The sequence below is a fragment of the Gadus morhua genome, chromosome 11 (genome assembly GCF_902167405.1).
Source record: "Gadus morhua chromosome 11, gadMor3.0, whole genome shotgun sequence".
NCBI classification, from domain to species: Eukaryota; Metazoa; Chordata; class Actinopteri; order Gadiformes; family Gadidae; genus Gadus; species Gadus morhua.
In genome coordinates this window covers 21492788-21507594 of record NC_044058.1, presented here as the reverse complement: position 1 = coordinate 21507594, position 14807 = coordinate 21492788, and the positions used below count along the sequence as shown (strand labels likewise).

At 45.6% G+C, this 14807-nt stretch overlaps 1 long non-coding RNA gene across 1 annotated transcript; it reads right to left on the bottom strand.

The window, feature by feature from the left end:
• Positions 1–799: 799 nt before the first annotated feature.
• LOC115553634 (uncharacterized) lies at positions 800–5907 on the bottom strand. Its single transcript, XR_003978471.1, has 3 exons — positions 5640–5907; positions 1948–2028; positions 800–1748 (listed from the first exon to the last, which is right to left on the bottom strand). It is a non-coding gene; the product is annotated as an uncharacterized LOC115553634 (long non-coding RNA).
• Between the last annotated feature and the right edge of the window lie 8900 nt (positions 5908–14807).

Here is a 14807-nt window from a genome sequence, read left to right as displayed (position 1 = left end):
GAAATTCTATCATGTGAGATACAATCTAATACGATTCTTATTAATTTATTAAACTGAAGCCTGTTACGAAAGTCGGCACGAGCCTCAGAAAGGCTGTTTAGTGTGGTGGTCTCTGTCCTCACCCACACGTCCATCTCAGCCGTCCTGGAACAGAATCCCAGCAAAAGACGAAGTACTCAAGTAGTTCATGCTTCAGCTTGAAGGTCTATCTTGAGCATTCATCATGTCACGCGGTTGATTAATAATCCAGTCCATTTAAGGTCACTATTTACAGATTGTAACTTTTGCACTGTGTGGAAAGTAGTCAATTATGGAACGTAAAACAAGGACATGTTTTTCTCTTTGTACCTGTCAGATTACCTTGACATTTAATAAAAGATGAATCTTTCACTCTCTTATCTTAAACTTCCTCTCTTGCTTACTTTAACTTCATGAGCTTAATTTAAATGGGGGTTTCACGGTTAAAGCCATCGTTTGAAAATTAACATCAATTCAATTAGGCAAAGAAAATGTGTGATTGTGTAGAGTTCCCCGAAAACTACTAAATACTGCGCCCCCAAACCCCTCTTATACACTTAAGTTCTGGCACTTAATGTACAAACCTTTTGTATGTTGTACATCCGTGCACTTAAAAATAGTATTTGGCATTGTGTAGCATCTTATCCTAGCTATCTTTGTTATATACTGGAATGGGTTAACCTAGAGATTGTTGGCGCTTGGCACTTGTTTCTATGAACATCCTGACTGTACCGAAAGCGATATATTGTTTCTCTTTCTTGGGGCGGCATGTGGCTCAAGAGGTAGAGCCACATGCCGGTTGGCTGGTAACCGGATGGACACATGGAGTGTCGAAGTGTCCCTGAGCAAGGCACCTAGCCCTTACTGTTCCTGGTGATTTGGCTGTCGCCTTACATGGCTGACACCGCAGTCGGCGTGTGAATCTGTGAATCTTAGGCAATATTGTAAAGCGCTTGGGGTGGCCACTGGTTAGTAACGCGCTATTTAAATGCAGTCCATTTACCGTTTCTCCTAACCCTTTTTTGGATAAAAGCATTTGCTAAATGTGCTAAACGTAAATTTACTTTACTACTGTACCGTTTCACAGCTTCATTCTACTGAGTGCAAACCATAGGTAAACTGAGACCATCCTGGTCTTGGAGGTCTATGTTCAAATCACATGAAAGAGTGCTTTCGCATATGCCGTTATGAAATAACTCGGCTACTTGTTTTATGTGGGCTTCAAATTGCTGCACTTGGTACACATGAAGATGTCCATCAATCTCTTGGAGAGCTGTCAATGGCTGAGCCCTTGTTTTGCATTCAATGCAAAACACGGGCTCTGCCATGACCAGCTTGATGCGAGTTGCGTCATCGTGGCTTAACATGTTTTTTCATGTGGATTAGGGATGAAATGGTTTCCGGCTTCATATTAACCCGCGGTTATCTGTTAAAACTGGTATACAAAGCTGGTTAAAAACTAAAACTCAAGTATGATTGACATTGAAAATCAGTTTTAAGGACTATGAACAACAAATAGTGATGATTTTGAAAAATATTGACCCGAGTCATTGAGCCATGGGCTCTGGGGACCCCCAACCCTAGGGCCCCTTGTCCTGGGTCCGCGGCCTGTTTCTCCGTCTGCTCCATTTCCAAGATCATGTTCATCTCCAGGGCCGCTGGGGCGTGTAATGGTACGGCAGGCCCTGCCCCAGAACCGCCATCCGTATGAGGTCGTACTGGGGTTGTTTCTACGGAAACAGGACAAAGAACAAAAGAAAAATAAAGGTAGGAAAACTTAAAAGACAAAATGACCCTAAAACCAAACCGTGACACCTATTTATTTATTTATATATATATATATATATATATATATATATGTGTGTGTGTGTGTGTGTGTGTGTGTGTGTGTGTCTGTGCATAAACAATTTTTTTGTCACACATTTTTACCACAACCTCCTCTGGGGACAACCAAGGGTTCAGCTGCCCTGTTCTAGGGCTGGCCGTTCCATTATGCGTCTGCACATTCATCTGTAAAATAACAAGATTGCTTTGTGTTTCCGCCTTGTTATTCAGTCTGTTGTGCGTACGGGACGTCTGTTATAATATGACATCTATTATTCGAAAAGGAATGATCACTGATCAGACCTAGACAGTATTTGAGAAATTCCAATCTCAATGGAAATGTTTGTATGCTTGTATGTTGGTGATCATCACTATGGAAACATCACTCTCCTTCCCTCCCTCCCTCCCTCCCTCCCTCCTTCGCTCTCTCTCTTTCTCCCGCTCTATGTCTCTTATTTAGAGAGCGACATTTCAAAATTTTAAATAGAATGCTTACAAAGGCCTTTGAATAGTGATGATATGAACAAGGTTTACATCATTTTTTATAGATATTTTGAATAAACATTACGATTAATATTTCAACAACTCTATCAACCTGTCTGAAGAATAGCTTATTTTTAGGACACTTTGAACAGCACAATATTTTGATTATTGTTAGAGCATGATCATGTTAAGAAAAAGGCAGAAGGGTTACCAATAATACAATCCATGGGACATTGGCTTACATGATTCTTAAAGGGAAACCTTTACCTCGTGCCAGGAACCACAAAGGAAACATAAGTGAGGGGGCGTGTGAATGGTTGAGGGTTTAGGATTGGCCAGGACTGAGCAACGATGTTAAAGGGGTGGTTCGGAATTTTGGACATAGGCCCTGATTCCCAAGTTAGCCTTGGTGTTCTTTATCATTGGATACAGTTTTCAACACATTTCATTCAGTCCTTTTAGTTGCAGAGTTCGCTCGTGCTAGGCTAGCGCATGGCAACGGGTAATGCTAGCCTGCTAATAAAACATCTTACCCACTCCACAGTACAGCTGAGGTAAATCAATTATAACGCCAGTTGTAAATGTCTGTGTTGATAGAATAATGTTAGAAATAAAACTAACCTCGCAATCGCATGAATCATCACATTTTGAGGGACTACTTTCTCAGCAGCAGCGGAATTTAATCTAGGCATCAGTCTGCCGCTGCCGTAGCCTACTACCAGGAGTATAACACTGCTGCTGGGACACAGCAAGTCGCACAAAATGCAATGCAATGCAAGGTTGCTTTTATTTCTAACATCATTGTATCAGAACAGACATTTACATCAACCGTCTGGCGTTATGGTTGATGTGAAAACTTTCTCCAACACAAAACCACCGTTGGGTTAAATTGGTCCGAGTGAATAAACAGGGAGCAAGGTTAACCGTTATCTGTGTCCGCCTCAAGGTAGATAATTTATGTTTCCGTGAGTTCGTTAGCATCTCATGGCCATTTCCACCACTGAGTTATAGCCTACTCTATACAGTCCGTAGGTATAGCCACTGTTCACTTATAACTCAGATACCAAACAGAGATGTGACCATCCTGTTTGCAGCAATTATGACAGCCCAAAAGTCACAAAATTCACAAACCTGAAGAGCCCTAATCCCCATTTTCAAATCGAACAACATTTATTATAACAATAATTACATATGATTGATGTAGGCCTAATTATAACTTTGGCAAACGCACGCCTGAGTGTATGCATGCAGGGAAAGCATTATCGTCGACGGAGAGGAGAACGTGCAGTAACTTCTAAACAAGGAAATTCCCTTTCACAGAGAGCAAAGTCATCGTTGTTTCCAGGCTTTCTTGCACTGAATACGAACATCTCCTGAATGCTCAAGACTAACTTCAGTTCGATTGGTTGAGCAGAGTAATCCATGCTGAAGGCCTAAGAGCACACATACTTCCCATGTGCTGTTTACTCTGGGAAAATATGTTCTTAGAGTCGCCCTTGAAGAAGCTGTGGCAGAAGCCAAGCCAGCCCATAGAAGCTGTCACAAGTGTCATCATGCAGACCGGGAACTGGGGCCAACAGTGAAAATATACACACACACACACACACAATGTCCCAACTCCCTCCCAGTGAGGAAGGCTTTGTTGTGTTATGTACTTTTTCTTAGCATTTCCCCTGTTTGACGTGTCACGCAAGGCTAGACAAATGACTATAAAATATATTTCTTTCACGTGTCTGATTTCGACTCCGTCTCATAGTGAAATGAACCAAGGCAAGGATGTTTCCCGGGGTTTTACTGTATAAGAAGTGAGCTTTATCGCTGGGCTGGATGAAAAGAGAACACACATCAACACAATGAGATCTATCAGCTGCTGCTTCTGTTATTCTCACCACATGAATTCGCCTCCATTCTGCTATTTATTATGACTTATTTTATATTTAGTTGTATTTATTTATATTCTTCCGCAGCAGGAGTTCTGAACCCTATATGACTCTAGGCCCACTTCTGTATTCGCAAGATATCAAGATAAAGCGTATACACAAGATTAATTGGAAAATAGAAGATTCTGGGCAGTGTTGAGGTACTGTTTGGTGAATGGAGACGGTGAAACAGCAGTCCAGTTATCTGTGCTCACGCTGTTTGAGACGTCATCATCAATGTGTGAAAGTGGGTTGGCCCACGGACAGCAGAATCTGAGTACGGAATTTCCCTGTTACGTTAAGATCAATGCCAAAATGTCACGCAAATCAGATTTAAGATTAATTATCTAAAGTCGGAAAGCAGACAAGCTAAAATCAGGCCGTTTCTCTCCCTTTCACTTCTGGTTTATTTCGACCAATCATGTTGCTGGAGGGGGGTATCGAAATGCACAATTGACTCCCAGCGAACACAAACTCAGCCAGCACTAGTTCACTTATCCATCTAGGAGGACAAGCTAAAACATTCTGTCGGGACCAAATGTTCTTTGAAGAAGCCAAATCAACTCCCTGCAGCTTATTATTATCCCCAAATGAAAGCTTCAACCACTCGGGCAAATGAGATTTGACATTTTAAAATGTCTCTTCAGTAAGATTTCTCATTGACTCTGCCCCGTAACATTTTGGGTGTCCGGCCAAAGGCCTACTGTGCTATGATTAGGTTTAGCTTTAGGATGCTTATGGTTGGGGTCGGTCATCACACAGAGGGGGCGGTGTTGAGGTGCTCATTAGCGTTAAATGCCAACAGCTGAGGCGGCAGGTGAGTCTCAGGTTGTAGGTTCTCTGAGTAGAGAGTCGGTGGAGGTGGTTCTCCGCAGCTTGGACTCCGAGTTTCTTGGATTAACACGAAGGACACACGTTTGGTCCAAGACATTTCTATGAGGGAACTTTTGGTTTTCAATACGAGGAAATTTGAGAGACGGGATTCAAAGCGCGGGCTGGTCACCTGGAGACGGGGTGCCGGTGCGCCATGACACGTAGCTGTTCGCCTACGGTGGCTGTGGACCTGTGGTGAGTACCTCTCACCTAACCCCCTACATAGGTAAGATCGCACTCAGCCGGGGAAAGATTAGGAACATGCCTCAAGTTTGGCGCACCATGAAGGGACAGACATAGGTAACGGGCTGCCTACCCAGGTAATGACGGTCGTGGTCGGTCTTGGCAAGTAACACTCTGTGCTGCCCCCCCTACAGAAGTACTAACATACCATAATACCATAATAGGAAGGCTTGATCCAAGATGACGTCAGACTTACTCTATCTGCAGTACCTCTGGGGCCCACCGGGTCACTCTTATTATGACTTATTATTATATTATATGAAGCGAAAAATGACTAACCTCAATGATGAGCTCAAACCGAGTCCCCGAGGCACATTAATAACATGAAATGCGCCGTCTAAACACCAATGGCATGACTCAGTGCGCTGAACAAAAAGAATGAGCCTCCTCTCCTGCACCGCCGTGTTGAGTTTCACTCAGAGGGGAGGAAATAAAGCGTCCCCCTCCATTCAAACGCACTTAAACAAACACCCACACTTCCTCTCTCCGTATCTGCTTCTACCAGCCATCGGCTCTTGCCGTCTGGCGACGCGATGACCCCCGGAGATTACCGCTTCAGACGCACGCCACTGTGTCTGGTATCGGGAGAAGTGTGTCGCCGGAAAAGATTCATCCGTTGCGTGGCTACCAAACGAGTTTGTTATTTTTTTTTTCTTGGTGGTCATTGCCCTGGCAGTGAACTGAGCCCTTTTGTTCCGTGTTCAAAGGGGTCTCTGTGTGTGTTTTTTCTTTCTCCACTCAGCACATGGGAGAATGGCATCGATCACCTTGATGACCCCGTGCTAATGAAGCATTGAGTGGATTTTCTCATTACATGATGGTGTGCATCATTGAATTATAATTACTGCGGAAGTGTTGGGGGGAGAAAAGAAAAAAAACGTCAAACGTTAACTGTAATTAAACAAAGGCCAACGACGCGCGCGCGGGGGTCCCTTATCTCGACGCGACGACGATGAAATCGCCGGTGGTTGGCTCTCGAGTCAATGTCAGACGGGAGCGTGCGGGTTATCTTGAGGGAATTATTAAAAAAAGGACATTGACAGGGTGTAAAATTAACAACCGGGGGGAAACGTTGTGCAGTTTGGCAGGAAAATAAATCCAGGGTTACGTTTTAAAATCAACCGCTTCGGACTGAGATTTTCTTTGCAATCTGGTTGGTAAACAGACAAAATTCCAAAGTTTAATTTTGGAGGATAGAAATTCCGAAGTTGAATTGGGAAGGTTAGGAATTCCAAAGTTGAATATGGGAGGTTAGGAATTCCAAAGTAGAATTTGGGAGGTTAGGAATTCCGAAGTTGAATTTCGGAGGTTAGGAATGCCACAGGTTAGGAGCTCGGACCTATAGAGTGTACATTTACCACGGCGCGTGATGCAGGAGTTCATTTCAACCTCCGACTACGTGTTATTGAAACATGTCGTTGCAAGCGCAGCGCGGATTTAGACCCCTTGTGACAGGGGATGGGCTGGAGGGAGAGAGATGGACACACACGACCCGGACGTATATTTGCATTTCGCTCCGTGCAATAATGAGGTGAGCAGACATGATGGTGGTGGAAATGCTGGCGCAGCCTTTTGGTATGGTCCATGGCACGGCGAAATGAACCGTGAACACACACTCAAGCCAACCCCAACCCGGCACACTCATCCACACACGCAATCCGCAAAAACACACGCTCGTGTCTTGGAGGCGAGGAGTGGAGAAGTCGCAGGGGCCCCCAAATCTCTCTCTGCAGCAGAGATTCATTTCATTGATTTCACAATAACACACAGAGACAGGCCTATTCCCAGAACCCCATGCAAACTGGGTTAAAAGCCACCACCATGTATGCATGTGTATATGAATAGAAAAAAATATATATATATATTTATATGTTATATTTTTTCTTCAAGTGAACTATTTTACATTTATTTGGAACCGCTTGGGGATTCTTGCAAAGCATGCTTTTGCCTCCACTCCTTGTTGTTTTTTTCGGAGTAGGGTATGTGTGCGTGTGTGCGTGCATGTGTGCGTGCGTGTGTGTATGAACGTGAGTTTGGGTGTGTGTGTGTGTATGCATGTTTGAGTCTGTGTGTGTGTGTGTGTGTGAGCATGCGCATGTTTGTGTGCGTGTGTGTGAGTGGGCTTGAGTGTACAGCCTGTGCATTGGGGGTGTGGGATGCAGTGTCGCTGTATCACAGTCCTGTGAACCTAAGCTCTGTTTGTGTGTGGGTGTGTTTCACCCCCCCTCCCCCCTCCCTCCCCCCTCCCTCCCCCCTCTCGTCCTCCCGTACTCTGGCTCAGTCAGCCAGTCACCAAATCTCCTGTGATTACCTGGATAGGCTCCTGTCAAAGCCGCGACGAGCCTCCTGATCCCCCCTCTCTGATCCCCCCGCTCTGATCCCTCCCTCTGAAACCGCCCCGGCTCAGAGCCGTGGTGGGGGGGGGGGGGGGTGTCGACACTTCTGGACGGGATTTGCGTCGGTTGAAAGTTGACACACTTGATCACTCACGCACTCAGGCACGGCACGCAAACACAAACACGCACACACGTGGACACACACACGTGTATACAAACACACACCAATATTTACAAACACATGCATACACACACAGGTACGTATACAAACACACACACAGAAATGTATACACACACACACACACACACACATAGAAATGCACACACACACATAGAAATGCACACACACACACACACACACACATACACACACACACAAACATGATAAAGACGCATTCACTGAGATGCCTTTGGAGCCAGAGCCTACAGTGTTATTTGTGACCCCCCCGTTCTCACCACATGCCCCCCCCCCCCATTACCCCCCCACCCACCCCCTCCCCTAAAAGCCCTCCCCAGGCTTCCGCTGGGTAATTGCCTTTTCATTACACTTTTAGCTCACACAGCGCCGCCAAACACTGCGGTGACGTGGAGGGAGAGTTCTAGAAAGACAACAGGCACCCCTCACACGCAGACTCTCTCTCTTGTCGGAGGATAATACCTTTACTTTGGCGGTGGGCGGCCAGGAAGGCAGCACTTCCTGGAGCCCGGCTAATTCAATTGGAGCCTCTCCTATTGTGACCATATGTCTCCCCCCGCAGTAAACACACACATACTGTACATACACACACACATACATACACACACACACAATCAATCATGGTGGATGCACAGGAAGCTCTCCTCCAAAGTAAAAGCGCTGCCTTCAGAGACCGCGTCCATCATACTTGTAGTTGGACAAATCTATTATGGTGATGCATGGGCTGGGTGACGGCTGGGGGCGGGACCAGAGAGAGAGAGAGAGAGAGAGAGAGAGAGAGAGAGAGAGAGCGAGAGCGAGCGCGCGCGCATGCGCGCGCCCTGAAGTGCCATCTTGCCCTCACACACACCAGGCACAGCTGATCACCACCTCCTCCACAGCACATAAGACCTGGCCTTAGTAGACGGCGGACATGGGCTTGACCAATAACTCAAAACTCTCTCACCTCTCTCTCTCTCTGTCTCTATCTCCAAAACTCTCACTGAATGCATCTCTCTCTTTGCTCACTCTCTTAAAACATCTCTCTCTCTTTCACTCTTCTGTTCCCTTGGTATCTCTCTCTCTCCCTCTCTCACACCTTCTCTTTCAATCTTGACTATCTCTCTGTCTTGCTCTCTCTCTCTCCCACTCTCTCACTCTTCCACCCTCTTTCACTTCATTTCTCTCTGCCTCTTTCAATACCTCTCTCTCTCTTTCAATACCTCTCTCACTTGATCTCTCTCTCTCTCTTTCAATACCTCTCTCTCCCTATCATCACTCACTTGCTTTCCCACTTACTCTCCCACACCATTATCTCAAGCTGGAATTCGCCCTCTCATCACTACCACTACCTCTCTCTGTCTCTCCCTTTCTCTCTCTTTCACTCTGTCATTACCTCTTGCTCAGTTCCTCTCTCTCCCTCTCTCGATCTCTCGCCTACTTTAGCCGCCTCTCTCTCCCTCTCTCTCTATCAACAAGCCCTTATCCTGCACAGAGGAAGATTCTTGAACACAGAGCACATTTGTGTTGTTTTCTCCCGCTCCTACAAGGCAGTGTAGGCGTTGATCGTAAACACACACAATGAGAAAAAACACTCTTACAAAAAGCTGTAAGCTCCTGTGAATGTTTGACACCGGTTGGAGGAATACAATCTCGCCATTGGCTGTCTGTTCATCATGTCCCCCTGAAATATAGAAATAAATCAATGTCAAGCCTGAAAAATGGAATGTATTCTTCCTGTTATCGTATTGATATGCCATGATTAAGTGATCATTAACAGATTTTGTTATTTCCGACACTAATCCTTCTCTTCCTACGTAGAGCTGCGCATTCTAAATCTGTGACCATGGATGTTTCTGAGGCGCTATCAACCCCCTGCTGAAACGTCTCCTGTCACATACATATCGCACATCACACTGACATGTATGTTGTGAACACACAAAGCTCTTTCCATTGTCACGTCTCCAGTATCTATCTCCATGGCCACATCTGGTAGGTCTTCTGTTACGAGACCCAGGCAGACTTTGACGGTAATGTCTCTCATGTCTCTCCATCCAAGACGACGTGTGTCTGGTTATGACTACGGTCACCCTTATTCTCAACGGCCCAGAACTAGCTTGCTCAGCTATTTTTAGAATATAAGAGAGTACTTATACGCATACCCATACACATGAGAGGGAAAATGTTGAACTCCCTTTCGGCCGAGAAATCAAGGAGAAGTTGACCTATTGAAGTCAGTAGTTTGAGATTTCGGTTCTCTACTGGTCTGACTCCGAACATGATGGTCGATGGTCCAATAGGAACCGAGTGGATGTTCCTGACAGTGACTCTTTTCTAGAAGCTGCGTATGAAGCAGTACCTTCTTACACAAGCAGAGCCTGACGGTACCCATTTAAATCAAAGGACTGAGATTCAATCAAAAGGTGTCGCAGTAACGACGCTCGTCCAATCTAACACTTGTATTCTAACCCTTACCCTGACACCAACCTATTCTTTAGGCTAGGAGCGGCGCATCAGAAAGATGCTATCTGCGCGACATTGAGATGGTATTTGAGGCTCATCGACAGACTGTGGATATAGAAAGGCGTGTAAAAAGGCATACAATGGAGTCGTCCCACTTCTGATCAGTTTTCTGAGGACTAGGAGAAGAATGACGGGGAGAAATGGAAGGGAATGTTGAAATGACTCATCTCGACAAAGATGTCTTCATGGGAATCGGGAATCTGTATCGTACCATCATCACAGTCTGACCAAGATGTGCGTTGGCGGATGTGTTTGTTTCCTGTCTTGCAAAGGTTGCACATCTAGGTGTTTATAAAATCTATGTAACATTCATAGAAGGTCTGAGAGGACGATCCAAGAGGAGAAGATCCAATTCAACTTTTGGATGGGTTTGAAGAACCGCTTTCAACTGCCCTGATGTGGCCGCCATTTTGTGTCCACTGTTTACAAGTCATGTCAGTGAGCAGCCACCTTTCACGCCTCAGTAACGAGCACTCATTACCACATGCTGTTAGCGTCCCCATGTGAGGACCTTATCTGGTACATGATGTGCGTGTCGATGGGGTTCAGGAGGAGATAATTATATGGAATAGGGCATGAAGTGCACATGCACATCATGTTGGGGTTTATTTGTTTCCAGACCCATTATCTCTGTTATTGTGGTTGGATCTGTTAAAATAATGGGTACCGCAGATCAAAGCAACCAGCCAGTTCATGAACTCTGGATTTTGAGTTTAGTACGCAACAGCCGGAACCCATTATACTGATAGTCCATAAATACCTGGAATAATACAATACTGTATTATGTTTTAGGCTATGATAGAGTATTCATTAGGTGACCGCAATATGACCTTGCATGTACGTCAGCATGTGGCAACACTGCGAGAGAAAGAAAATCATGGAGGATTTTGCTCTGGACATGGACAATGTCAACCATTTTCCTTTAAAGTACCTTTGACCTTAAAGTCCTGCTTTGAAACTACTTTCATCTTTGTAGCACTTAGTTGACACAACTCTAGAAACAGGAAACAATAGAATGTAGAAGGACAGTCGATCTATAGAACTACGCAGAAATCCAACCTATTCCCCTTCTCTTCCATCTCTCTGCTCACTCTCTCTCTAGCTCTCTATATCGCTCTTGCTTGTTCTCTCTCACTTTCACTCCCTCGTTACCTCTTTAATCCTCTCCCTCTCACTTCTTGCTCTCTCTCTCTCTCTCTGTCTCTGTCTCTCTGTCTCTCTCTCTCTCTCTGATTGAGCGGAAGGTGCGTGATTTGTGGAGCAGAGCGGAGCGTGTGTTAGAGCGATATTGAATGGTTTTTCAAAACTTTTTTCTTAGTTTTTTTGGGTAATTGGATCTATTATAGGTAGGTGAAGGTTTTGTAAGGTTTTTTTTGTGAGGTTTGTATTCTTTGGGATGTTTTTGTGCAATCGACCAGCGGCTGCTGGTCGGTGCGCCTGAAGCATGGTTGCGTTCAGCGATCTGAGCCGAATGCACGGCATCAAGATCTCCCCGACTTTTCCTTGCTCGGTTGAGGACTGCGGTTTGGCAGTGGGAGAGTTGATCGGGCATAGTAGCATTAAGTCCGCTGCCCGGATGAACGGGGCAGTCGTGATTTTTGTGGACAGCGTGGCGAAAGCCAACAAAGTAGTGGAGACCGGCATTGTGGTTAATGATTCATTTGTATCAGTGTCTCCGCTAACTACACCTGCGGCAAAGGTCACTATTTCCAACATCCCCCCGTTTATCGGGGCTGAGTTGTTGATCAGGGAGTTATCGAGGCACGGGAAAGTCGTGTCCGCTATAAGGAAGTTGCCGTCCGGTTTTAAGTCTCCCCTGATGAGGCATGTCGTGGGGTACAGACGGCAGGTGCATATGATTTTGAATAAAAAGGACGCGGAGCTGAACTTGGTTTTCAGCATTAAAGTTGATGATTTTGATTACGCAGTGTTTGTCAACTCTGGCAATCTGAAATGTTTTGGATGCGGCAGGGAGGGGCATCTCGCGAGAGCTTGCCCGGAGAAAACCCCTGCAAAGCGAGCTGAGCCTGCGGAGGCGACAGCAGGGACCTCGGCCGGTGTTGAGACGGTGAAACAGAGGGTGGCAGATGTGGAGAACCTCATTCAGTGTGTTGCCGTTGTTGAGGGGAAAAGGCTAGATGTGGAGGATGCAAAGCAGTGTGGCGAAAGTCCCATGAAAGCATCTAAAAGTGTGGAAAATGAAAAGCAGTGTGGGGAAAATCCAGAAGAGGCAATTCTGGGTGTTGAGAATGGAAGGCAGAGCGAATGTATTGTTCAGAAGGAGGGGAATAATGCAGTCAAAGAGTCAGCAGAGACTGTTGAGGCTGGGCTCATCCCTGCAGCAGAGGGATGCAGTGGCAGTGAGGAAGGGTTGATGGAGGAGGAAGATGTGTGTAAACCTCCTCTCCTCAAGAGAAAACAGGGCAGTGAAACCTGTGGCTCCAAAGCCAAGAAAGCAGCGGCTAGTGGAGAGCAGGAGGAGTCAGTGTCTAGTGATGAGCAGGCAGAGGTACAGTCTGAGGAGGAGGAGATGGAGGACGGTGCCACAGACAGTCAGCCCCTCACAGACTCAACGCTGCTTTCTGCTTCTCAGTTGGAAGAGTTGTACACTGTACAGAGCATACAAATGTTCCTTCAAAAAACAAAAAACATGAAGAATGTCCAATTTGAAGAGTATTTTGCAGATAAGAGTATGCTGTTGCTTTCAGTCAAGGCTCAGATGAGCATCAGAGGGGAGGGAGGTTTCTCTGAGCAAGAAGTCTACAGATTGAAGAAGATTGCTCTGAGACTCAAACAAGAGCTACATGCTGAAGACAATGTTTAGAGCAGTTGGCCTCCTGTTTCTTCTCCTGTGTGTGTCTCTCCTCACATCAAAAGCAATGACTTCTTTTAAGGTTTCCACTCTTAATTTAAATGGAGCTAGAGATGTGAGGAAGAGGGCTTGCCTGTTTGAAACTCTTAAACTTAAAAAAATTAATATAATGATGCTCCAGGAGACTCACAGTGATGTTTTTAATGAAACAAACTGGAGGAGGGATTTTGAGGGCAAAGTCATTTTAAGCCATTTTAACAGCACGAGTGCAGGAGTAGCTCTCCTGTTCTCCAGAGATTTTGTGCCCTTATCCCATGTGGTGGAAGAGCGGGTTAAGGGGAGACTGCTGGTAGTTAAGGCAAAATATGAGCGTTTTAATATTGTATTTATTAGTGTATATGCTCCAAATTCTGGCCCTGACAGAGTTCAGTTTTTAAATGAACTTGGTCTGGTTTTAAGTCAGTGTGTGCCAGAAGATTATTTGTTTTTGGGAGGGGACTTTAACTGCACAGCGGAGGATAAAGATAGGAATCATACGGAACATCATGCACCTTCTCGGAAGGCAATGTTAACATGGAAAACCACAGTATGAGTGACGTATGGAGGAAATTCCACCATAATGTAAAACAATATACATGGTTCCACAGCAGGGAACTTGTTTTATCTCTAGCTAGATTAGACAGGTTTTACTCTTTTACGCATCATTTTAGCATTTTTAAAGCGTGTAATATATGTCCAGTAGGCTTCTCTGACCATTCCATGGTCATATGTGAGGTTTTTATTGCAAATATGAGGAATAAGTCTGCATACTGGCATTTTAAAACTGCTTTGCTTTTAGATGCGCATTTTAGAGAGGTTTTTATTTATTTTTGGAAAGGTTTTAGAGAGAGGAAGGGGGATTTTATCTGTCTAAAACAATGGTGGGATCACGGCAAAATACAGACTAAGCAGCTTTGTCAGCAGTACACTCTCAATGTTTCTCGTGACATCACCAAGTCTATGAAAGATCTGGAGTTAGAAATAGTGGAGCTGCAGAGCTCTGCACAGTCCACAGGAAACGGAGGCTGTGTTGAGAGCCTCAAATCTAAAAAAGCCGTGCTGGCAGACCTGCTGGGCTCCAGAGCGCAAGGGGCGCTAGTCCGCTCACGTTTTCAGAGCATTTCTTTAATGGACTCCCCGTCCAAGTTCTTCTTCAGTCTGGAGAAGAAGAATGGCCAGCGCAGGCAGATCCATGCGCTGCGGTCAGAGGACGGACAGCAGCTCACAGGCATAGCAGAGATCAGGAACAGGGCGGTAGAGTTCTATGTGAAGCTATATAGCAGTGAGCACCAGGAGGATGATGCTGGTTTTGACTCCTTCTGTGAGAACCTGCCTACAGTCTCAGCGGAGACCAACAGAGAGCTGGAGGGGCCCTTGACTGAGGAGGAGGTGTTTTCTGGCTTGCAGAGTGTGCAGGGGGGTAAGGCCCCCGGCATCGATGGGTTGCCCTCTGAGTTCTACAAGGCTTTCTGGTCTGAACTTAAGGAAGACATGCTGGAGGTCTTCTCAGAGAGCTTGGAGACTCCTCCCTCCCACAGAGCTGCAGGAGGGCTGTGCTCACT